At 35.4% G+C, this 24,664-nt stretch overlaps 1 protein-coding gene and 1 long non-coding RNA gene across 9 annotated transcripts in view; one reads left to right on the top strand and one right to left on the bottom strand.

The window, feature by feature from the left end:
* The window catches only part of LOC140620232 (uncharacterized), a 406,983-nt gene that overhangs the window by 314,525 nt on the left and 67,794 nt on the right, over nucleotides 1–24,664 (bottom strand). The gene's annotated exons all lie outside the window — the stretch shown is intronic.
* Nucleotides 1–24,664, top strand: part of PKIA (cAMP-dependent protein kinase inhibitor alpha) — a 124,199-nt gene that overhangs the window by 75,288 nt on the left and 24,247 nt on the right. For 4 of the 6 annotated variants that reach the window (XM_072804159.1, XM_072804158.1, XM_072804155.1 and 1 more), the window contains one exon: nucleotides 17,122–17,242. The exons of 1 other annotated variant lie outside the window; for it this stretch is intronic. The gene's annotated coding sequence lies outside the window, so the exon portion shown is untranslated. Of the gene's footprint in view, nucleotides 1–3,012; nucleotides 3,149–17,121; nucleotides 17,243–24,664 lie in introns of all 6 variants that reach the window. One more of the 6 variants, XM_072804157.1, reaches the window with a different exon arrangement.

The raw sequence follows: 24,664 nt of genomic DNA, 5'->3' as shown, positions 1-24,664 counted from the left end.
AAAGTTCTCTTATCATAATGGTATTAACATGCCCATTTTATAGACAAGCAACTGAGGCTTTTCAGCTACTGGTTGCACTTGATTACCTGCCAGGTTTCAAGCCTGTGATGGGGACAGTCAGGTCAGGAATTTTAATCCTGGTTAAATTGTGACCTAGTGGAGGTACCATTCTGCAAACTCAGTTTTGACTCAAATTTTGACATTAAAATGTTGCTTGTCTTTCTCCAGGATAGTAGTCTGTGTTTCAAGAACAACTATAGTTCCCCTATAACAATATTTATGAGTTGTTTGTGCCAACTAAAGGTTTTGGTTGATTTTTATATTAACAAAGCCCTGGAATTACATGCAAAATGCTGTGAAATTATTTGTTTATTTTTAGGGAAGGGATACAGAGCTGTTACCAAATTCCTAAAACTCAATCAAATATTATCTAATAATTTACATTAAATGGGGCAATGAATACTTCTTCTGGATCCAAACACTATTATAATATTAATTATTATTCTTTTAAGATTATTTATTTATTTATTTATTCATGAGAGACACAGAGAGAGAGAGAGAGAGAGGCAGAGACACAGGCAGAGGGAGAAGCAGGCTCCATGCAGGGAGCCCCATATGGGACTCGATCTCGGGCCCCCAGGATCACACCCTGGGCTGAAGGCGGCACTAAACCACTGAGCCACCCGGGCTGCCAGATTTTATTTTAAGTAATCTCTACATCCAATTTGGGGCTCAAACCCAGAACCCTGAGATCAAGAGTCACAGGCTCTAACAACTGATCCCTACAATTATTTTTAATACTTACAATATCCCTGAAATATCTATTAACTCCATATAACTGAGGCATAGAGAAGTCCAAATAAGTGACAGGGATGGAATTGAAATCCAGGTCAATTTCAACTTGAGAACCACTAATTCTATACCCTGCACTGCCTCTCATTGTAGATAATAGTACATGTCCATTTATTTCCTTTATTCCCTTTTGGGAATCAAAGAGCAACCAGTACAGATTATTTTTAATGTAAATAATATAATAATAATGCTAGCCAACAGTTACTGAATATTCATATTGTGCTCGAAGCTGAGCATTAAGTACTTTATGGGCATTCTTTTATTTAAATCTCACATATATATTACCTACATGTGGAAGTAGGTAGTATAAATGTTCTAAAGTGATTGAAATAACATGATCAGGTAACAGCAGTTAAACTGGGAACAAATTTCTTAGGCTGATGGTTGAATTTTGACCAAGATATTAAGAGAAGAGATGAGCACTAGTGAGAAGATGGCGATGCTATTCATAGGAAGGGAAAGCACTAATGTAAGTGTGGGCCCTTGTAACAGGAAAACTGGGGTTCTGATGAAAACTGAAAGTAGGTTTCTTCTTGCAGTTTGAAAAAATATATATACTGGTATCTCTTCATCTCTTTCCTGTTTGAAAATGATTATTTTATGGATGTGTTGAATTAACTGATCCAGATTCTCTTTTAGATTTAGAATAAATATTTATATCACAGATGTAGAGTCCATGGAGCCATTTTCCCAAGTTGATAAATACAACCCCACCCTCCCAACCTCCTTTTAAAAATGTTTTATCCACCATGAAAATAGAGCTACCTTATAACCCAGCAATTGTACTACTAGGTATTAACCCCAAAGACACAAATGTAATGATCTGAAGGGGCACCTGCACTCCAGTGTTTTTAGCAGCCAAACTATGGAAAGAGCCAGATGTCTGTCCACAGATGAATGGATAAAGAGGATGTGGTGTGTACACACACACACACACTGAAATGGAATACTAGTCAGCCATCAAAAAATGAATCTTGCCACTTGCAATGACGTGGATAGAACTAGAGGGTATTATGCTAAGCAAAATAAGTCAATCAGAGAAAGACAATTAAATGATTTCACTCACATGTGAAATTTAAGAAACAAAGTAAGATTATAGGGGAAGAGGGAAAAATAAAACAAGATAAATGATAAGAGACTTTTAATCATAGTAATACTAAGTTGCTGGATGGGGTAGAGGTAAGGGGATAGGATAACAGAATGATAGACAAGGAGAGCACATGATGTAATGAGCACTGGGAGTTATATACAACTGATGAATCACTGAGCTCTACCTCTGCAACTAATATACATTATATGCTAACTAATTGAATTTAAAGTAAATAAATAAATAAAATGTTTTGCACTCTGGCAAAAGAAGAGCAACAACAAACACAATTTCCTTTTATCTATAGTTAGTATTCGTCTAGTCAAGAAGACCCAACTTGATATATTCATGCCAAAGTATAAAATGAAATTATAATTTGATTAGTTTTACCTATAAAATTTTATCGATTACTACAATACATATTATCACATGAGTATTTTTGGCAGTATTGATAACCTAGATCATCTGACTGTGTTCTCCATTTATTTATTTACTTTTTAGAGAGGATGATGGGAGAGTTAGAGGAAGAGAGAGAGAATCTTAGGCAGGCTCCATGTCCAGCACTAAGCTCAATGTAGGGCTCAGTCCCACAATCAGAGCCAAAATCAAGAGCAGAATGCTTAACTGACTGAGCCACCCAGGTGCTTTGTGTTCTCCATTTAAATAGTAACACACAAACCTTTCAGAAGGAATATTATAATTAATCCCCCCAAATAACTTATAATTCTGTATGCTCTGGTTTCACACACATTTGGCATCATTTTGACTTTCACTACTCATTTAGTGTGTTTGCAAGCCTTTTGTTAAGGTAGCTGGTACACAAATCATTTCCTGATTGCCACATGTGGAATAGTGATTCTATTTGCATTTGAGAGTTACTAGCATTTACAACTAATAGAGTCTGGGACTTGAAGGAAAAACAGTGGTTCCTTTTGGTACTCACAGAAAAGAATATTTGTAAATCTGCATTACTGATCAAAGAAAAATGATTTATTATTGTAAATTTATGACACTTCCTTTAAAAAAAAAAGATTATTTATTTATTTATTTATTTATTTATTTATTTATTTAAGAGCGCAGAAGCAGAGGAGAGGGGAAGAGGGAGAGGAAGAAGCAGACTCCTCACTGAGCAGGAAGCCCAATGCGGGGCTCGATTCTAGGATCATGACCTGAGCCAAAGGCAAATGCTTAACTGACAGAGCCACCCAGGTATCCCTATGACACTTTCTTTTAAGCCAACCATAAAATGTTAGACTACCAGCTATAAATTTACTGTATTATATATAACTATATTATAAATTATTATAAATTAACTACAAACTGTCTTTTTTCTCTACTAAAACAAAATAACATTTTGTAAAAAAGAAAAAGAAAAAGAAAGAAATGGTTTTCCTTTTCACATCTTGAAACTATATTCTTCTCTTCTTTGAAAATTAGGTTTGAATAAAATGTATTTATATCTCATTGAAATCTTGGCAAAGTCAGCTTAGCCATCCCTTTGAGTAGTAACTTACCTTACATTGAAATATCTTAAACAGATGAACTTATGTGATAAATATTACTGATATGGATACTTGACTCATCAAGAATATGTTGGAAACGGAGATGGACAGTGACAGAACAAAAATAATTTCTAATAAACATTACCTTGATATTTAGACCATTAGCTAAAAAATAGTGTAAAGAGCATGAATACAGGTTTCATTCATTTCAAGGAAGCAGAATATTTATTTGCACATCACTTAACATTTATTAGGCTTTTTTTTTTTAAGATTTTATTTATTTATTCATGAGAGACACAGAGAGAGAGGCAGAGATACAGGCAGAGGGAGAAGCAGGCTCCATGCAGGGAGCCTGACGTAGGACTTGATCCCAGGTCTCCAGGATCATACCCTGGACTGAAGGCGGCGCTAAACCACTGAGTTTAGCCCTAGGCATATTCTTATAATCTGGAAGGTTCTGTACATCATTTAATTTACACATCCCTCTCTAATAGTGTTATCCCTCTTTACAGATAGGAAACAGGCTCAGAAAGATTAAGAATGTTACATAATTCTAGTAAGTAGGAAAACCTAAACTGGTCTAATCCAGAGCGAAGCTCTTTTCTGCCATCAATGTGGATCTTTATCTTTGATAATTAATGAACTATTATGAGCCTTCTTTCAGAAAAATGCATAAACACAAGGGATGATAGATCACTAAATGATTGGTGGGTTTGGAGTTCTGTTGGTAGATTTTTTTGCAAAATCACTTTCCTCTGAGATAGTATGCTTTAAATATTTTCTCTGAAGAATTTCCTAAATTATACATATTAGAAAACTATTTTTCTTCAAGGCTAAAGAAAAAAATGAAAGTTTTTTTTATGGAGTGCCTGGGTGGCTCAGCCAGTTAAGCAGCCAACTCTCAATTTCTAAGTTCCACGTTGGCCTCAAGCCTGGGTCCTGAGATCAAGCCCCATCTCAGGCTCTCTGCTCATCAAGAAGTCTGCTTAAGGAGTCTCTCTCCCTCTGCCCCTTCCCCAGCTGGTGCTCACATTCTCTCTCTAAAATAAATAAAATAAATCTTAAAAAAAGAGAGAAAAATGAAAGTTTTTAAAAATATACTTAAGGGCCACTATTATATACTCTACATCTGCCAGGATTGAAGGTTAGATGTGTCCACAAACTGTTCATTACATTGTGACTTCTTTCTAATATTGTGAAGTAGACATAATTTAATAATTCTGAGGGGAAACAAGAAGAAACTCTGCCTCTTGGTCCTCAACATCATACTTTTAGCCTACCCTATTCTTTCTCACTTGTTACCCCTTAGTATAGAGAGCATGTTTTCATGATCCTCTCTCACAGTCTTCTCTCCAAGTGCATCTTACATAAATGCAAGCCTTGTCAAGCAGCTATTTTGTGCCAGGTAGTCTTAGGGTCAGTTGTACCCATATATGTACAATTTTGGACTTCTCTAGTAGGGTTCTTGCAGATAATACAACATAATGGTTAAGAGAGTTGGTGATCTTCTGAGTCCAAATACTGCCTACACCCCTGAATAGCTGTGTAACCTTGGAGCCCCTTGAAAGCATCAGATCTCTCATCTGGAAAATGGGAAAATGCACCTATTGTATAGAGTTAATGCAGAAATTAATATAAGATGGTACATGTTATGCATTAGCACAGTACCTAGCTCTTATTAGTAATAGTTGCTCTTATCACTATTCACTTTGTATCCCCAGTCTCAGCTAAGGGCCTAACATATAGTAGTTTCTTAGCAAATACTTAAGAGATTGAACTAGTTCTGAAATTTAAGTGATGCATCAATGCAGAGTAGTAACCCATTTCCCATCACTTCTCCCACAGAAAGGGAGAATAGACAGAAAAAGCAAACTATTACCTGTGTTCTTTTCTTACTCTAAAGCTCTCACCCAGCTCCCATCAATAAAATAATATTCCTGAACATCAACAGTCTTGAGGTTCAAATCACACTATTTGAAAATAATTGGGTTTCCCTAATCTAACATGCTCCAGGACTACAGGGTAACCATAACCAGGCTTATATTAATGCAATCTAGTTGAAACTAATGATGATAATTAACCATTTATGAGCTCATTGGGGCTTTTTAAAATTTATTATCCACACTTTAAAGAGGCATAGCTATTCTGTCTTTTGTAGGAGCCACAACAGTCAAGGTAATATTTAAAAAACACAAATTAGATGATATCATTGGCTTGTTTCTCACCTCTAAAGACTATCTACTGTGAAGAGACTAAAACATAAAATATTGAGGGAGGCTTATGGGCACCATATGCTCTGGCCACTTCTTACATCTTTCCCCAACCTTCACCTAGTTCCAGGCACATTTGCCTCACAGCTTTGCACTCGCTGATCCTTTTACTTCCCTTTGCTCATTAATGGCTCAATTCAAATGTTGCCACTATTGTTTTGGTCAGAGACCTGCTTCCTCGGTGCCTCTCTATCCCATCATCCAGTTAAATTTCTGTCACTATGAAATTTGTTCACATGTTTACTCTGTTTCCCCCTACCTCTAGGGCATTTGCTAAAGAGCAAAGACTTCATACTTTCTCCTTAACCACTGAATCCTTCAAGGCTTTCAACAGAGACTGGGGTATGGAAAGTGCTGAGGAAATGTGTGTTTAATGAATGATAAGTATGTGAATGAATTTAAAAAATGTAAAACACTAGAACAAGAATATTTCTTTGAAAAGAACAGAGAAATAAGAAATAATTTCATTCAATAAGAATCAATCATACTTAGTTACTGACGTATGACTTAAAAGTTTGTATTCAGTAAAAAAGTTCCATTGCTTTCTGGTTCCTTACAGTTCCTTACAAGTTATTAACTAAATTTTGCTCACTTTAAGGCCAATCTATGAGACATTATTTAACTTGTCTACTCTAAACTCTTGAATTTACCCAGCATTAACTCAGCTCAGGACATTACTGGTTACTGATGGTGTGACACTGGGTAAATTATACTTTATTTCTCAGGCCTATTTCCTTATTTATAAGATAAAAATAATAATAAGGCTTATCTCATAGGTTTATGAGGATAAAATCATATATATATTATATATATGTAAAACTCATAGGTTATATGTAAACTCATAGGTTATATATAAACATATAAACTCATATATATATATAGGTTATATATATGTGTGTGTGTGTGTGTGTGTGTGTGTACCAGCACATGGAAGTATTACGATTGCTGTCATCAGTATTATTTTTTTTAAGATTTTATTTATTTATTCATGAGAGACTCAGAGAGAGAGAGAGAGAGAGGCAGAGACACAGGCAGAGGGAGAAGCAGGCTCCATGCAGGGAGCCCGACGCGGGACTCAATCCCGGAACTCCAGGATCACACCCTGGACCAAAGGCAGGCACTAAACCACTGAGCCACCCAGGAATGCCCTGTCATCAGTATTATTATGAGCACTAAATGTTGAGAATAATTCTTCATATAGTTGTTGTTTTTTTTTTCCTTCATATAGTTGTATATTCCACTGAAGATGGTAAGACTAATAGAATATTTAGAAATCAAATTAAAGAAGGGGAGCCACTAAAATATACTGATACAGAAGATTATAAGGGTGTAAAAGCATAAATGCATAAAAACAAATTTGTTTTTGTTTTCTTTTTTTAAAGAAGGAAAGAACCTAGAAATATGAGGACAAAAACTATCCATTGGCTCTGCTGACATGGAGATAGCGGGTGACCTTCATAAGAAAAATTTCAAGGCAGTGGGCAAAGAGGTTGGGGTGAGACAAGCCAGTTGGAAATAAATTATAGAATAAATGGGGTGTGTGAAAATGGAAACAATAAATGAAGATAAGTTTGAAAAGCTGAGCCATGAATTGGATAAAAAAGGTAAGCAGAGATCAAAGGACAATGCTGCATGTGTAGTTTTTAACATTTTAAGTAGGAGTGATTAGAATAGGTTGAATTTTGATAGGAACAATTCATAAGGAGTATTTGGATTGTAGAAAATGCAGTTCTGTGAAGTACTTGAGAATATGAGAGAAAATGAATACCCACCATGTGTGATATAAGTTGCTTTTTAACTTTAACTCTTAAAATAAAAAGGAATATAAAAATCAGTGCAAATGCTAATGAATTAATGGATTTGATAGTAAGTTATTTACTGACTTCTGTTTTCTTAATGAGATATGAGGCAACTCATCTGCTGAGAACAAGGAAAGTAGAGAGAATAGAGAGAAATTATTGAATAGAGTGAGAGATTTGAAAAATTGAGTAGAGTGGAGATTTGTTTAAAAAAAAAAAAGTCCTTTAAGAATTAGAATTTGGATGCCTGAGTGGCTCAGTGGTTGAACTTCTGCCTGTGTCTCAGGGCGTGATCCTGGGATCCTGGGATCAAGTCCTGCATCGGGCTTCCTGCGGGGAGCCTGCTTCTCCCTCTGCCTATGTCTCTGCCTCTCTCTGTGTCTCTCATGAATGAATGAATGAATGAATGAATAAATAAATAAATAAATAAATAAATAAATAAATAAATAAAAGAATTAGAAACTTATTGGTAAGTCAGAGCCATATTTCCAGTCTTGAAAAACCCATTTGAAATTAGTAATCTTTAATTTATTGGGATACCAATTTGCCCTGCCATGTGTTTTTTTTCTCCAGCCACCTGGTTATAGATTATGAAGAGACAACAAAGTTAGAGATGACAGTCAAGAAATATTACAATTAGTATTTTAAATACATATGTGATGTTCGACCTCAGTAGTTATCAAAAAAAGTCAAAGAAATGGAATATGAGGTTTCAGTTTATTACTTTAGCAAAATAAAAAAATTTATATGATATATTGGCAAAGTTCTTGGCAATATAATTTGACTTGATCTTTTAAAAAGTAATTTGGCAATGTCTAGCAAGATAAAAATGTTATAGGCTTTATACATTAATTCTAATTCTGGAAACTTACTCTAATAAATAATTTATATTTAGGAAATTATTATATAAATAAAGGTGTTCATTGTTATATCATTTCTAATAACAAAACATTAAAACATCTTTAATAGTCAACAATAGAATGTTTTAGTTAATTGTATCTCCTTCATACCAAATTACAGTTATAATTACAGTTATAGTAATTACATTACTAGAATGTTTAATGAAGAAAGAAAGAAGAAAGCTGATTTCAAAATTGTGTCTACCTTGTGACAACTATGTAAACATATGAATATTTATTATAAATTAAACCAAAATAAAAATCTTAAAAGCTCTGTAACACTGGAGATTTTCTGTTTGTTTCAAACATATTTTTTAACATGGTCCTTATTATAATTTTGCTTTTTAAGAGGAGTAGTGAAGGAGTCTTCTGCTCTTTTCTTTAGACTTTTTGGTTATCGCATCATATTACATTTCATACCTTTAAATAAAGCCAACAATTCTATCATCAGAGACTAGATTTATTTTACAGTTCACATTTCCAAGTTATTTGATATAAAAAGACCAGATGTACTCATAAGTGCTTTAAAAATATCATTTCAAGATCCACATTTTCGTGCTTACCTAGATGAATATTAAGACTACTCAAAATTGCTAGCCATTCATTTCCACTTTTCTCATTTTTATTCACTTATATTCACAGAAGTGATAACAAATGAGTCTGCAGGTACATCTTCCAATTTCTTAAATCCTCTATTATCCACATTATGAAACTGCACTGATATGAATATTTCCAGTATTTTCAGAGCTCTTTAGAGGCTGACTTATGCTTTGACTCTCTGTAATAAGTATCTTATGTAAGGTAAAATTTGGACTCAACTTCTGGAAGCTTTTTAATTCTTAGTTCAAAAGTAAGAGATCCTTAGTTCAGCCTTGTGATTAACAATTATTTGCATAGTTAGAAGTTCCTAAATTATTGGCTGATGGATACTTGGCAGTACTCATGTCATTTCTCAGAAGTTCCCTATTCAACTCTTTCTCTCCACCCCCCCAACATACACACATATACACATATTGTACTTCAGAGCACAGGCTCTGGCATTATAAAGTCTAAAGTTATAATTCCAGTTCTGCTGTTTCCAGTCCATTTCGTTTTAGGTGAGTAACCTAATCTGTGAGCCTTTCTATTTTCATCTGTAAAATGGAGATTCCAATTATAATTGCCAATCTTCAGAACATCACGAATCATTTTTTTCATCCCTAATTATTTTAGAGTTTCTTTTACAGATTCAGATTCTTTTTTACAGGGTCAATATATATGCCTGATTTTTATTACTATTTTATTATTTAGGTCTTGCTTTTCCCTGAATCTCCAAGTCTCCATAATGAAATGTAATTTCCAGTAAATTGAGTAGCTCTTGTTATCAGCAAAGATTTTAACCGAGTTGATTATTTTTCAATGCAACACAGATTAGTATTTTTCCTTTTTTTTTTGCCTTATGTAGATGTTAAATAAAGATTCATTTAATAAATAATTAATATATGAGTGCATGGATGAATGATTGTTACTTCTTGAGAAGGTAGAACAAATGAGACTGTGGAACAGATGAGAAAAGGATCCATGGAAAAAAATGGCCGACTCACTTTTGTGTCCAGGGTCAGACTAAAAAGAACTTCTCTGCTTTGAAAAATGCAGAGCAAAGGGTGGCTCAGTTCTTGATTTTGCTCAGGTCATGATCTTGGGGTTCTGAGATGGAGCCCTGAATTGGGATCTGCACTCAGCAGGGAGTTCACTTGAGGATTCTCTCCCTTCCTTTCCCTCTGCCCCTACCCTACTTGTGCTCATTCTCTCTCTCTCTCTTTTTAAAAATAATTTATTTATTTGAGAGAGAGAAGGAGAGTGAAAGAGAGCACCAGTGTGGGGGGAGGGAGGAGGCAGAGGGAGAAGGAGAAGCAGGATCTCTGCTAAGTGGAGACCCCGACTGGGGGCTGGATCCTAGGACCCTGGGATCATGACCTGAGCCAAAGGCAGACCCATAACTGATTGAGCTACCCAAGCTTCTCTAACTCTCTTTAAAATAAATAAATAAATCTTAAAAAAAAAAAAAACCGCAAAGGAGAACTTTTTAAATAACTTTAACTACTTTTAAAGGTTGATAAAATCCCCTGATGATTTTTGTATTTGGCAGCAATAAAAATAATGTGGGCTTAGTCCACATTAGATAGAATTAGAGATAGAATGAGATAGAGATAGAATGCTGAGCTACAATCACATTAAATGACAGTATGTACTCTAAATTTATGGAACATTTCTGATGGGTCTTTTCTACAGTCTATCGTGCCTCTAAGTAAAATGTTTGGTAATCTAGCTACAAAGCTATAAGTCATGACTTTTAGATACCTACTGTGTCAAAGATTTCCCCTGTGTAGGTCATATTTTGCCATGTAATGGATTTGCAAAAGTAACACACATGCCAGTATCACTGGCAATTACAAGTGCCAACAAACTTCAATTTAAATTGATGAATATACAATCAAATGATAGTATAATTTTCTTATGTTTTATGGGCAAAGGTGGGTAGGATAGGATATGTATTAACAATGAAGCCTTTATAGACTGAAATAATAATACATCATTTTGAAAACATAAAATACATTATCCAAAGTTTTTTCAGTATCTTCCATTAATATTTCACTATACTTTAGACATTGCCTACAAACAATGTTTATGATAATCTCTGTCCTCTGAAGTAGGATCATGCCTGTAGTACACATTAGTCATGTAAAAGATTAAGCATGGAAAAGAATTCAGTATTTAAAGACAGTTTGCTTTGATTTATGTAGTGCTTCTTCCAAAAAAGTGGTACCAAGAGTCATTGCTTATTGAATTGGAATTACATATCCTTTCTAAAGTTTTTTTCTTTAACATCAATATCAATGAAAGTAAATCAAAGTTACATATTCGTTAAGAAATACAGGCAAAATTATAAAACAGAAAATAGTTATGTTCATAGACTTTATTTTTTAGAACAGTTCTAATTTCATAGAAAAATTGAGAAGATAGTATAGAATATATCCATATTTCATATACCCATTCTCCTCTATTACTAATGATTTATATTAGAATGTTACATTTGTTATAGTTAATTAACAAATATTGATATATTATCATTTACTAAAGTCCATACTTCAGTCATATTTCTTTAGTTTTTATGTAATGTCCTTTTTCTGTTCCAGGATTCTATCCAGGATAATAATTACATTTAGTTGCCATATCTCCTTAGGCTCCTCTTGGTTTTGTTAGTTTCTCAGACTTTCCTGGTTTTGATGACCTTGACAATTTTGAGTAGTATAAATCAGGTTTTTGTACAATACCATTAATGGATTGTGTTTGGGGGCGGGGGAAGACAGCAGAGTACAAGGGCCATTTTGTCAGATCACATCAAGGGTACATACTATCAACATGATTTATGACTGCTGAAAGTAACCTTGATCGCCTGGCTGAGGTAGGACTTTTCAGGTTTCTCTTTTGTAAAGTTAGTCTTTTCTCCAATTTCATACTTTATACTTTGGAAGAGAGTCATTATGCTTAGCCCAAAGCTAAGGAATGGAGAGTTATGCTTAAGGTAGAGTATCTATATAAGCTATTTGGAATTCTGCATTGGAGATTTGACTGTTCTTCCCCATTTAATCATGTATTCAATTATTTATTTTTATCAATAAGAACTCATGGATTTTTATTTTATACTTTAGGTTATAATAATACTACTTTATTCACTTTGTTGCTTAAGTTGTTCTAGTTATGACCAATCTGAACTCTTTCAGTTGGCTCTTCTGCTACTCTGATATGTCCTGATCCATATAGGTCTGTATTTTTTAGTATTTCCTTTTTTCTGAAAGATGGTCCAGGCTCATCTTATATATTTACTGTCCCAGCCCTAGAATCAGTCATTTTTCCTAGATCCTTTTATTGTAGAATGGTACTAGACACAAAGGTCTGGGTGGGTGGTATGTGCATTGCTGCTGGAGTGTCTTTGCTTCTAGTCTTTTTAGCTGACTAAGCAAAGAGACATATGTGTTTATACTAACCATGTGTGTCAATATTAAGCTAATCATGAATGTATACTGAAGTTTCCTACTCTGATCTATAACCATGTAATATCCTTCTTGCCTCATTCCTTGCTTATTTTTAAATTTCCAATCCAACAAAACACTTGAGTTTTAAAAATGTAAAAATCAATACTTTTTAAAAAAGATTTATTTATTTTTAGAGAGAGAGTGGGGAGGAAGGGTAGAGAGAGAGGGAGAGAATCTCTAGCAGACTCCCTGTTGAGTGTGTAACCCAATGCTGGGCTCAGTCTCATAACCCTGAGGTCATGACCTGAACCAAAATCAAGATTGGACACTTAACCAACTGAACCACCCAAGGCGTTCCTCAAAGTGTGAAAATTAGTACTTCCAACATCAATAGACTGCCAGACATCTGCTTCCAACAAGATGGAGTAGTCCATTTCTCCCAGGTCCTCACACTGAAAACTAAAACTCTGAATATAACATGACAAACAAGAATAGGAAGATACTGAAAGATGCAACCAGAGATGGACTTACTAGGGACCTTGGGACTTGAGGAATGACATGGTGACTTCTATTTACTACTGCTTCCCATATATTCTGCAGAGTACATTGCAGGAGCCTCCAATCCATAACCACCAATAGAAAGAGACAGAAAAAGCTTCCAGAAAAACTTTGTCTCTCCAGCCAAAGTATGAGGAAAAGGATTGCTAACAACAGAAAACCATTTTGGCAATACCTATTGTGCTCAAGCCAAAATGCAATGGAAAAATTGCAACCACCACCTATGCCCCTTGGTTTCAGTGGGACCAAGTGAAGAACTGATCTTCCACACTCCTACCCTCCAAAAAGCAAGCAGCACTCTGACTCTCCTACTAGGGTTATTTCAGTGTGGTCCATCAGTGGGCTGAGCCTCCACACCTACCTATCAGCAAAGAGATTTAAGACAGGACTAGTTAACACTGAACTGCCTTCACACAGTCTTAGAGTCCAATTTGGGAGCTTAGCCTCCACTTCCACTTGAAATCAATATAACAGAATGTTGCAAATTGGAACTAGTAGGCACTCCACTTTCCCCTGACACCTGGTGTCAGTGAGACCCAGTAGGGTGCTGAATGCCTATATCTATCCTGAAGCAGTAAGATAGAATTGAGGTAGAAGAAAGGCTAGTTGGCGGGGCTAGTTGGCAGTTTTCATCTTCCCACTCTGGTGTCAGTGGAGCACTAAGTCTCTACCCACAACCAGCATCAATGAAATGAAATGAGATGGTGTGAAGAAGGACAGTTAACACTTTACTTCCACCTCTCCTAATGTCAGGGAACCTGCTGAACCTCCAGTCCCATTCACAAGGTGATATGAATGGTCCCACTTTTGGGGGCAAGTATCAGCAGGGCAAAAGGAGAACTGAATTTCTATGCCACCTGTCTACAGTGAAACAATGTGAGTCAGTGTCCATTTTTGCTGGGATATTGTCAACAGGGCCCAATGGAAAGCTGTATATACCTATTTCCATCTCCAGGCCTCATGTCACACCTCAATAGAGGGGTCTTCCTGCTTAAAATAATAATAATAAGAAGATTAAATAAGATTCAGAGTCCTATAATACTTAAAATATTCACATATAATTAAAAATTACTTATGATCTCAAGAACAAGGAAATCACAAAATGAATGAAAAAGACCAACAACATGCATCAACATCAAGATAAGTCAGATATTGGAATTATCTAACAAAGATTATAGGCTATCATGTAAATGCTTCAATAAGCCATTATGTATTCCTTGAAATAAATGGGGGAAAAATAGAAAATGTAAGCAGAGAACTAGAAATTAAAAAAAACAAGTGAAAATTATAGAACTGATGAGCATCTGCGTTTGGCTCAGATCATGATCCAGGGGTCCTAGGATCAAGTCCCATACTGGGCTCCCCGCAGGGAGCTTATTTCTCCCTCTGCCTATGTCTCTGGCTTTCTCTGTCTCTCATGAATAAATGATTTTTTTCAAAAAGTACCCAAATTTTTAAAAGACATAAACTTGCAGATTTAAGAAGCTGAGAAATCGCAAACAGGATAAACACGAAGATTTCCTTGCTGAGACATATCATAATTAAACTTATAAGTAATAAAGATAAAAAAAATCTTGAAAGTAAACAAGGAGAGAGAATATATTACTTACAGAGAAACACCAGTTCCAATGGCAACATGTTTATAATCTGAAACTTGGAGCCAGAACATTGGCATAACATTTTTCAAGTACTGAAAGAACTGTCAGTCACAAATTCACAAATTTTATGTTTACTTTTTTGTTTGATTATATTATTGGACTACTAATTAATCTTTCTATATCCGGAATTGTCATCACACTTCCCCAGCATTCCAGCCACAGTGTCTCCAGAGTGATTTTCTAAAACTGAAACAAACAAGCAATTTTTTCTTATAAAAACACCTGATCTTGTTATGCAAATAAATTTTTCTCTAACTTTAACTTTCCAGTTAAAATCCTTCAATGGGGCAGGGGAGTAGGGGACTCAGTAAAGCAACTAGATCTCAGAGTTGTGAGTTTGAGCCCCATGTTGAGTGTAGAGATTACTTAAAAATAGTATCTTTAAAAAAAAAAAATAGTATCTTTAAGAAAATCCTTCAATGGATTCCCATCTTCCTTAGGATAAAAATCTCACATTCTGAACCATCTTAGTCCGTTTGCACTGCTATCACAAAATGCTGACTGGGTAGCTCATGAACAAAAATATATTTTTTCCCACAGTTCTGAGGCTGAAAATTCAATTAGGGTGCCAGCATGCTGGGTCACAGATTTGTCGTTGTATCCTCAAGTAGCAGAAGGTGCTAGGGAGCCCTGTGGGGTCTCTTTTACAAAATCACAAATCCCATTCAAGAGGGCTCCACCCTCATGACCTAACCACCTCCCAAAGGTCCTACCTATGAATACCAGTACATCTGAGAATTAGGGTTTTAACATGAATTTTGGGAGGACACAAACATTCAGACCATAGCATTTACTATACACACATGGACCTTTCATGATCTGGCTTCTAACACTCTCCCCAATGTCTTCTTTTCTTATACTCTGGTGAGCACTCTTTATACTGATTGTATGTGGAACTCCTTTCTGGTCTAATCCTTAGCTATTCATTTTCATGCTACCATGATTTTCTCTTTCCTTTGCTTTAAAAATTCACTCATTCATGTTACATATCAGCCTATACTGTACACAGTACACATAGAAGTGTTGAAGAGTTAATGGATCTGGGTGTAGCTTTCAACCATGACAGAGGGGGGTCGGAAGATAAGTACTTCAAGTTTCTCACCCATTATTGAGATAACTCTGAGTCATGCTCTACAGACTCACAGAATTCCCATGAACTCCCACAGTAGTTCCCCCAGAGTAATCTGTTCAGTAATGCACCACTATTGGCCTCCTTCCATGCCTCTGTTCTCAATTTCCACTCCACTTCTGAGTTTCCTGGGACTACCTCCCAGATAAACAGTTTGCATTCAAATTCTCTTAGGTTCTGCTTCTAAGGGAACTCAACCTAAGACGATTTCAACAATTTATAGCTTCCTAATAATCCAACTCCTGCAGACACATCACTGTAAAAGTACCAAGGCATGGCACATTATGTCACTCTTCCCAGATCCTAATGTAAACCATATAGGAAAAGGCACAACTTTGAAGAGAAAAATAATTTGTATGAAAATGGCCAATGGATAAAGAGAAGGTAATATAGTGCCATTTGTTTTCCATTAATGATGCTGGAATATATGGCAGATGGTCTATAACAGGTGTGACTATAATTTGAGGAGACTGCTTCCTCAGCTACTCAGAAAACTGCTATTATTATTTCTGAAGCACAGCGTCAGGACTTTATTTCTTTACTTGCAACCTTTCCTTTTACCTTTGTATTTATTTTTCTAAATCACTGACTAGCAGTCAACAGATGTATTCTCTCGCCACCACCCCATCACAAAGAGACACGTGTGTGTGTGTGTGTGTGTGTGTGTGTTTCCCCAAGACAAAGACACTTTTGTGTGCAACAGTGCTTAAAAAGACAAGCTCATGGTGCGCATGTGCAATGGGTAATACACATTAAAGGTCTCTATGAAATATATTTGTTAAGTTTCTATGTTTATTTTATGAATAAGTTTAGTCAAATTAATAATTTACTAAAGATGTGGATGAAGACTGAAGGAAGCAAATTTTGAAGAAAAAGACAGAAAACTTGCCTTTTTTGCTTTTTGTGTTATAATGAACAAAGGATAATGGCTTTTTTTTCTTTTCTTGCTTGGCTTGAAGGCCCAAAATGCAACCTGTACTCTTATCATAATATGTTCACTTGTGAGGAACACCTGGGTGGTTCAGCATTTGAGCATCTGCTTTCAGCTCAGGGTGTGATCCTGAAGTCCGAGATCAAGTTCCACATCAGGGTCCCTACAGGGAGCCTGCTTCTCCCTTGCCTATGTCTCTGCCCCTCCCTCTGCCTCTCTCTCTCTCTCCCTCTCATGAATAAATAAATAAAATCTTAAAAAAAAAATGTTCACTTGTGAGTATTCAAACTTATAAACTGTGGATTTCCCTTAAGTTATTATATTGTTTAGAAGACCTAGGTTTGGACATTTACTTAAAATTTTAAAATTGAGATTTATAAATACCAATAATGTTCCTTTCTCTTGCCATCTCCATTTCAGTTTCTTGAGTTTCTGGAAGGCCTGGTTTCTCCAAAGGAGCAATTTCTGGTAGAAGGTGTGATCCAAGAACAAAAAAATCAAGTATAGCCAATGAATTAAGGACAAGAAGGTTTCCAATCAGGTAGGAACATTTATCTCACATATTCAACCACCTGTTCTGAGGGTTGGATATAATTACTTGGAAAAAGATAGATGTATAACCTACAAGGAAGCTGTTTGCAATTCCCTTGGCAGTTGTAGTGTTTATCAGAGAGTACCTTGGAGGAAAATGAATGCAATAACAGTATGATGCTTTTTTCCATTTTTAGCTCCTTGTTGCCTAGTACATGTAGTGATCTTGGTGACTAGTTTAATCCTAAGAGGTTAGGCATGTGGAACAGCAGATTAATCTCTTTGTTACTTTCTCCTAGGACAAATCATTGACTAGATTGTCTTCATGATCTTCTATTTTCCTATTCAAATTAATGGCCATGATGACATCAAGTAGTCTTTTAAGTGGGGAACAGCTCTAGTCAATGTTGTGAAGAAATCAGCTTGGTTCTTGTTGGGGCACATCTATTTTTGGTCTTGCCAAAAAGTAGTGCACATAGGGAGTTAAAAAGGAGGAAAATGGGGCATAGGAAAGAGGACCTCATTTACCTATGCATGTCAAAATACAACTAATGATTTTATTTTTCATTAGCAAAATTTGAGCTAAAAACGTAAGGCAAAGGAATAATAAAGATGACTCATTATATGGCAAGACAAAAGACAGTAGTGACATCCAAAAATCAAGGGCCTCTCCATTTCACTCACAGTTATATATTCAGTATTTAGCCCACCACTTGATCCTACTCGCTACTCAATATAAGACCGTGGGGAATGACTTATGGATGAATGAATGAAAAAAACTTAACATGTTAGAAAATGTTTATCCTTGTATTTCCTTGCGTATTGACTTTTATATTCTCAGGACCCAGCACTGTACCTGACACATGAAATGTAAGCAATAAAATTTGTGGAAAGAATGGATCAGTCCTCATGATTCTAGGAATAATTATAAGACCAACACAGACCCCATATTTGTGAGGGCCTATGGCAAAAATACCCATGAAATGAAAGCCTACATAGATCTCACACTACTAATAAGGCCGAAGAATTTATCTAGTTAAAATTTTTTTCAAGTATAGTTGACACACAATATTACATTAGTTTCATGTGTACAACATAGTGATTCAACATCTGTATATGTTACCCCATGTTCACTACAAGTGTAGCTCCCATCTGTCACCATACAACACTATTACAATATCATTGACTATATTCCCTATGCTAGGCTTTTGATTCTTGTGACTTGATCATTCTCTAACTGGAAGTCTATATCTCTCACTCCCTTTCACCCATTTTGTCAGTCCCCTTACCACCTTTTGCATTGGCCATCATCATTCGTTCTCTGTATTTATAGGTCTGATTCTCCTTTTTGTTTGCTTGTTTATTCATTTGGTTTTTTTAGATTCCACATTTGAGTAAAATCATATGATATTTGTCTTAGTCTGATTTGTTTCACTTAACATACTACCCTCTAGGTCCATGCATTTTGTCTCAAATGGCATGATCTCATCCTTTTTGATAATTGTGTAATATTCCTGTGTGTATATGTATGTATACGTGTGTGCCACATCTTTCTTATTCATTCATGGGATACTGATGGGATACTTAGGTTGCTTCCATAACTGGTTATTGTAAATAATGATGCAAGAAACATAGGGTACATAGCTTTTCAAATTAGTGTTTCTGTTTTCTTTAGGTAAGTACCCAGTAGAATTATTGAATCATATGGTATTTCTATTTTTCATTTTTTGGGAAATCTCCATACTGTTTTTCACAGGGGCTGTACCAATTTATATTCCCACCAACAGTGCAGAAGGGTTTCTTTTTCTCCACATCTTCACCAACACTTTTTATTTAGTGTCTTTGATTTTAGCTATTCTGACAGGTGTATGGTGATAGCTCATTGTGGTTTGATTTACATTTCCTTGATAATTATGATGTTGAACATCTTTTCATGCGTCTGTTAGCCATCTGTATGCCTTTGGAAAATGTCTATTTAGTTATCTGCCCATTTTTTTATTGGATTGTTGGTGTTTTTTTTTTTTTTTTCCTTTTTTGGGAGGTTTTTTTTTGGGGGGGGGGTATTGAGTTATATAAGTTCTTTATATATTTTGGATATTAACCCCTTATCAGGTATATCATTTGCAAATATCTTCTCCCATTCAGTAGGTGGCCTATTTGTTTTGGTAATGGTTTCCTTTTTTTTTTTTTTAAGATTTTATTTACTTATTCATGAGAGACACAGAAAGAGAGAGGCAGAGACATAGGCAAAGGGAAAGCAGGCTCCATGCAGGGAGCCTGATGTGGGACTGGATCCCCAGACTCCAGGATCACGCCTTGAGCCAAAGGCCTACGTGCTTAACCGGGCAGCCACCCAGGCGTCCCTGGTGATGGTTTCCTTTGCTATGCAAAAGCTTTTTATTGTGATGTAGTTCCAATAGTTTATTTTTGCTTTTGTTCCCTTGCCTTAGAAGACATCTAGAAAAGTGTTGCTGCAGCTATCAGAGAAATTACTGCCTGTGTTCTCTTCTAGAATTCTTATGGTTTCAGGTCTCACATTTAGGTCTCTAATCCAATCTAATCCAACTCAAATTTAATCTGAGTTCGGTTTTGTATATGGCATAAGAAAGAGGTCCAGTTTCATTCTTTTACATATAGCTGTCCTGTTTCCCAGCACCATTTATTGAAGAGACTATCTTTTTCCATTGCATATTCTTGCCTTCTTTGTCAAAGATTAATTAACCAAATAAGTGTGGATTTATTTCTGGGCTTTCTATTCTGTTCCACTGATCTATGTGCCAGTACCATACTGTTTTGATTATTACAGCTTTGTAGAAAATTTATCTAGTTTTAATCATTTACATGTCATCCCATTACATTTAGGCATAGTACCTACATTAGACATACTATTAAATGACTCATATATGGATAGAAAATCCCCTAATAAACTTCTGGGCCATATTATTTACAACACATAATTTCTGGAGCATTTTTATAATGACAAGGTAAGGGCAATTTCAGAATCATTCACTTCTAAAGTTATTTATACTTTTTCCACAGGTATAGCCATAGTACTGCATCAGCTATTTCTCTGTAACCTGCTGTTGCTATCTTTTTTGCATTCCTAAGGGAAAACAAAAACCATTTAATTAAAGAAATGTAAATTTTAGCATAATGCAACTTCCACAAAACCAAACACACACGCACACACACGGACACACACACACACATATGCACACAGTCTCTGTCGCTGTCTCTCTCAGATATGACGAAGTAAAATTCTAAAAGAGTATCCTGGAATTCATTGCAAAAAGAGGAAATCCACTCATTATGATTATTTTAGTCTTTTATTAATCAGTGGTATTCTGATGTACTTATTAATAAAAACTAAGTTGCTAGATGGGGAAATAACTTTGTAACATTTTTGTCTTTATATGTATTTATCAATAATGTATGAGATTACTTATCCCTCTCCATTCTTTAATTATATTCTCTTGGGGCAGGAGATTGTAGTTATCAAGGTTTTTAAGACTTTATTTAAATTTAAATAATTAGGGCCACCCTGAGTGGCTCAGTGGTTCAGAGCCTGCCTTTGGCCCAGGGTGTGATCCTGGAGTCCTGGGATCAAGTCTCACATCAGCTCCTGCATGGAGCCTGCTTCTCCTGCTACCTGTGTCTCTGCCTCTCTCTCTCTGTGTCTCTTGTGAATAAATAAATAAAATCTTTAAAAAAAATTTAAATAATTAACATATGACATATTGTTGGTTTCTGAGGTAGAGGTCAGTGATTTGTCAGTCTTATATAATACCCAGTGTTCATTATATCACATGCCCTCCTTGATGTCCATCACCCAGTTACCTCATCACCCCATCTTCCTCCCCTCCAGCAACCCTCAGTTTGTTTCCTATGATTAAGAGTCTCTTATAGTTTGTCTCCCTCTCTGATTTCGTTTTGTTTTATTTTTTCCTCTTTTTCCCTATGATTCTCTATTTTGTTTCTTAAATTCCACATATTAGTAAGATCGTATGGTAATTGTCTTTCTCTGATTGACTTATTTCACTTAGCATTATATTCTCTAGTTCCATCCACGTTGTTGCAAATGGCAAAAGATATTTTATGGCTGAGTAATATTCCATTTTATATATATATAATATTTCATTATATATATACACACACACACACACACACACACATATATATATATATATATGTAAAACACATCTTTTTTTATTCATTCATCTGTTGATGGACATCTAAGCTCTTTCCATAGTTTGGCTAATGTGGACATTGCTGCTATGAGCACTGGGGTGCAGGTGCTCCTTTGGATCACTACATGTTTATTTTTGGGGTAAATACCTAGTACTGCAATTGTTAGAACACAGGGTAGCTCTATTTTCCACTTTTTGAAGAACCTCCATACTGTTTTCCAGAAGGCTGCACCAGCTTCCCATCAATAATGTAAGAGGGTTCCCATTTCTCCACATCCTCACCAACATCTGTAGTTTACCGCCTTGTGAATTTTAACCATTCTGACTGGTGTGAGGTGATAACTCATTGTGGTTTTGATTTGTATTTAGCTGATGCCGAGCAATGTGGGGCATTTTTTCATGTGTCTGTTGGTCCTTTGTATGTCTTCCCATTTCTTGATTTGATTATTTGTTCTTTGGGTGTTGAGCTTGATAAGTTCTTTATAGATTTTGGATACTAGCCTTTTATCTGATAAGACATTTGCAGATACCTTCTCCCAATCTGTTGGTTGTCTCTTTGTTTTGTTGACTATTTCCTTTGCTGTGCAAAAGCTTTTCATCTTGATGAAGTCCCAATAGTTCATTTTTGCCTTTGTTTCTCTTGCCTTTGGAGACGTGTCTAGTAAGAAGTTGCTGCGACTGAGGTCAAAGAGGTTGCTGCCTGCGTTTTCCTCTATGATTTTAATGGATTCTTGTCTCACATTTAGGTCTTTCATCCATTTTGAGTCTATTTTTGTGTATAGTGTGAGGAAATGGTCCACTTTTATTCATCAGTTGTTTTTAAAATTCCTAGGCAGCCACAGGACTAGTATCACTTAAATTGTCCCAAAGTAGGAGGTCTCCGTATGGAAAATAAAGTCCTCATATGAATAGGGAAAACTTTTATAGTTGAAAGATTTCAACTTTTTTTTTTAAAGATTTATTATTCATGAGAGACACACAGAGAGAGAGAGAGAGGCAGAAACAGAGGCAGAAACAAAGACATATGCAAAGGGAGAAGCAGGCTCCCTGTGGGGAACTTGATGTGGGACTCAATCCTGGGCCCCGGAGATCACAACCTGAGCCAAAGGCAGACACTTAACCACTGAGCCACCCAGGAGTCCCTGAAAGATTTCAACTTTACAACCTTAATGAATAAATACATATGTGGGTCAAAGTAGACTTCCTTCTCTATAATTAATGACTAGAGGTTATCTTTGGTATATAGGAGATTCTAATTTTAAAAATACTATTATATAATACCTAATACATACAAAAGAACATATTCAAGTATATTGTTATGAGATATAATAACAAAATAAACTACACACACACCACTAAAACTAAGAACTAGAATCCAAACTGCTGAATCATTGTGCCTCACCCTCATCCCACTTTCCTGCTTTCACCAAAGAAATAACTGTTCTTGTTTTTATGTTCAGCATTCATTTAATTTTTATGTATGTTTTTTAACTATATATGTGATTTTGCTTATCATTGACTTTTATAATTTCATATTTTATGTAGTCTCCTCTGCTTGCTTTTTTTCACTCACCATTATGTTTCTAAGGTTCAGCCATGTTGTGTTAGTGCTCATTAATTTTACTACTGTATAATATTGCATTGTAAATAGAAGAAAATATGCTTATTGTTTACTCTGTTGGTGGTATTTGGGTTGTTTTGGACATATTATGAACAGCACTTACATGAACATTTATTTTAATGTTTCCTGGTACATGTGTGCAAAATGTGTTTTAACCATATGTAACAAAAATTAGAACTGGTGAATTCAGGTAATCCTCCTCCTCCTGGAGACTAGTGTAGTTAAAAGTCTACAATGGTAGGTCTATTTGTGCTAATTTCTCTTACTAACACCGTAAACTTCTTATCAGTTATATCACTTTACATTTGAGGTTTTGGGTTTTTCCCTAATGATATTTTTTTTCTTTTGTTCTTTATCAAATGTCTGTGAATCTGATAAAGTCTCCTGTGTATTAGAATAAAATCAAGATTCGTAAGAATGAAAATATGTTCTTAAGAAATTTATAAATTCCTACTTGCATTCAAATTGGGGAAAATCAGCCTGAAATTTATAAACAGAACAACAAAACAAAAAGCTAAGAAACACTCACACTCAGGAATACAAAACAGTTGCACGTATTTAGCCTATAAGAAGTCTATAATGAAACAACAGGATGTGGGACGCCTGGGTGGCTCAGCGGTTGAGCACCTGCCTTCAGCTCAGGGCCTGATCCCGGGATCTGGGATCAAGTTCTACATCAGGCTCTCCCTCTACCTGTGTCTCTGCCTCTTTCTCTCTGTTCTCTCATGAATAAATGAATCTTTAAAAAAAAAAAAAAGAAAAGAAAAGAAAGAAAGAAACAACAGGATAAAGACTACATGTCCAAACCAAAATACAACCTTATAAATCATGTTTCCAGTCAGGTCATGTAACAGTGGGGCAATTTAATAAATAAATTAAAACAATTCTTCTTTTCAACAATTTCCTAAGTCAACATTTGGAATAATGGAAAACTTATCTTTAACTCAAAGAAACCTGGACAGTTAGGAGTTAAAGTAAATGTGTTGTCCTACTGGCCTACACCTGGCTAAAAATAGTAGTAAGACTTGAGAACACCCATGGACACTGAACACACTATCTAAATATAGCTTTTTCTATCTCCAAAAGCTTTTAGAAATATGCTATCTTTTGTGAAAACTTAGCTTTGTAAAGGGCACGTGGACACTAGGTCAGTGACTTTTAGGCTTAGAAAAGCTTTTAAGTATTTTCTTAGTTTGGGAACCCATATTTTGAAGTCATTAAAACTGAATCCCACCCCCCAAAAAAACAGAATCCCAAGAAATTCAAAAGTTTGCCCAGCATCAAATGGTAAGCAAGTAATAATAATGGCACTCAAACCTCTGCCTTCTAAATCCATTGAACATGGATGACATGTAAAATAGTAGCTTTCAGTACCTGCTTATTTTCATTGCCCTCAACAACGCATTCCTTCTATGCCTTGCCTTTCTTGCTTCTTTAATAGGGGTGATAACTAACTGCAAAATTTAGTTATAACTACATTTTAAAATTTTTGGTATTTTATAATTCATTTTGAACTGCTATTTCTAGTTTAAAATGTGTAAGGACATTTTCTTTCCTTCTTAAAATGCCTCTGCCTACATTTATGATTTTTTACTGTTGAACTATTAAATAGCAGTAAATACAG

Source organism: Canis lupus, chromosome 28 (genome assembly GCF_048164855.1).
Source record: "Canis lupus baileyi chromosome 28, mCanLup2.hap1, whole genome shotgun sequence".
NCBI classification, from domain to species: Eukaryota; Metazoa; Chordata; class Mammalia; order Carnivora; family Canidae; genus Canis; species Canis lupus.
This window is presented reverse-complemented; position numbering and strand designations above follow the sequence as displayed.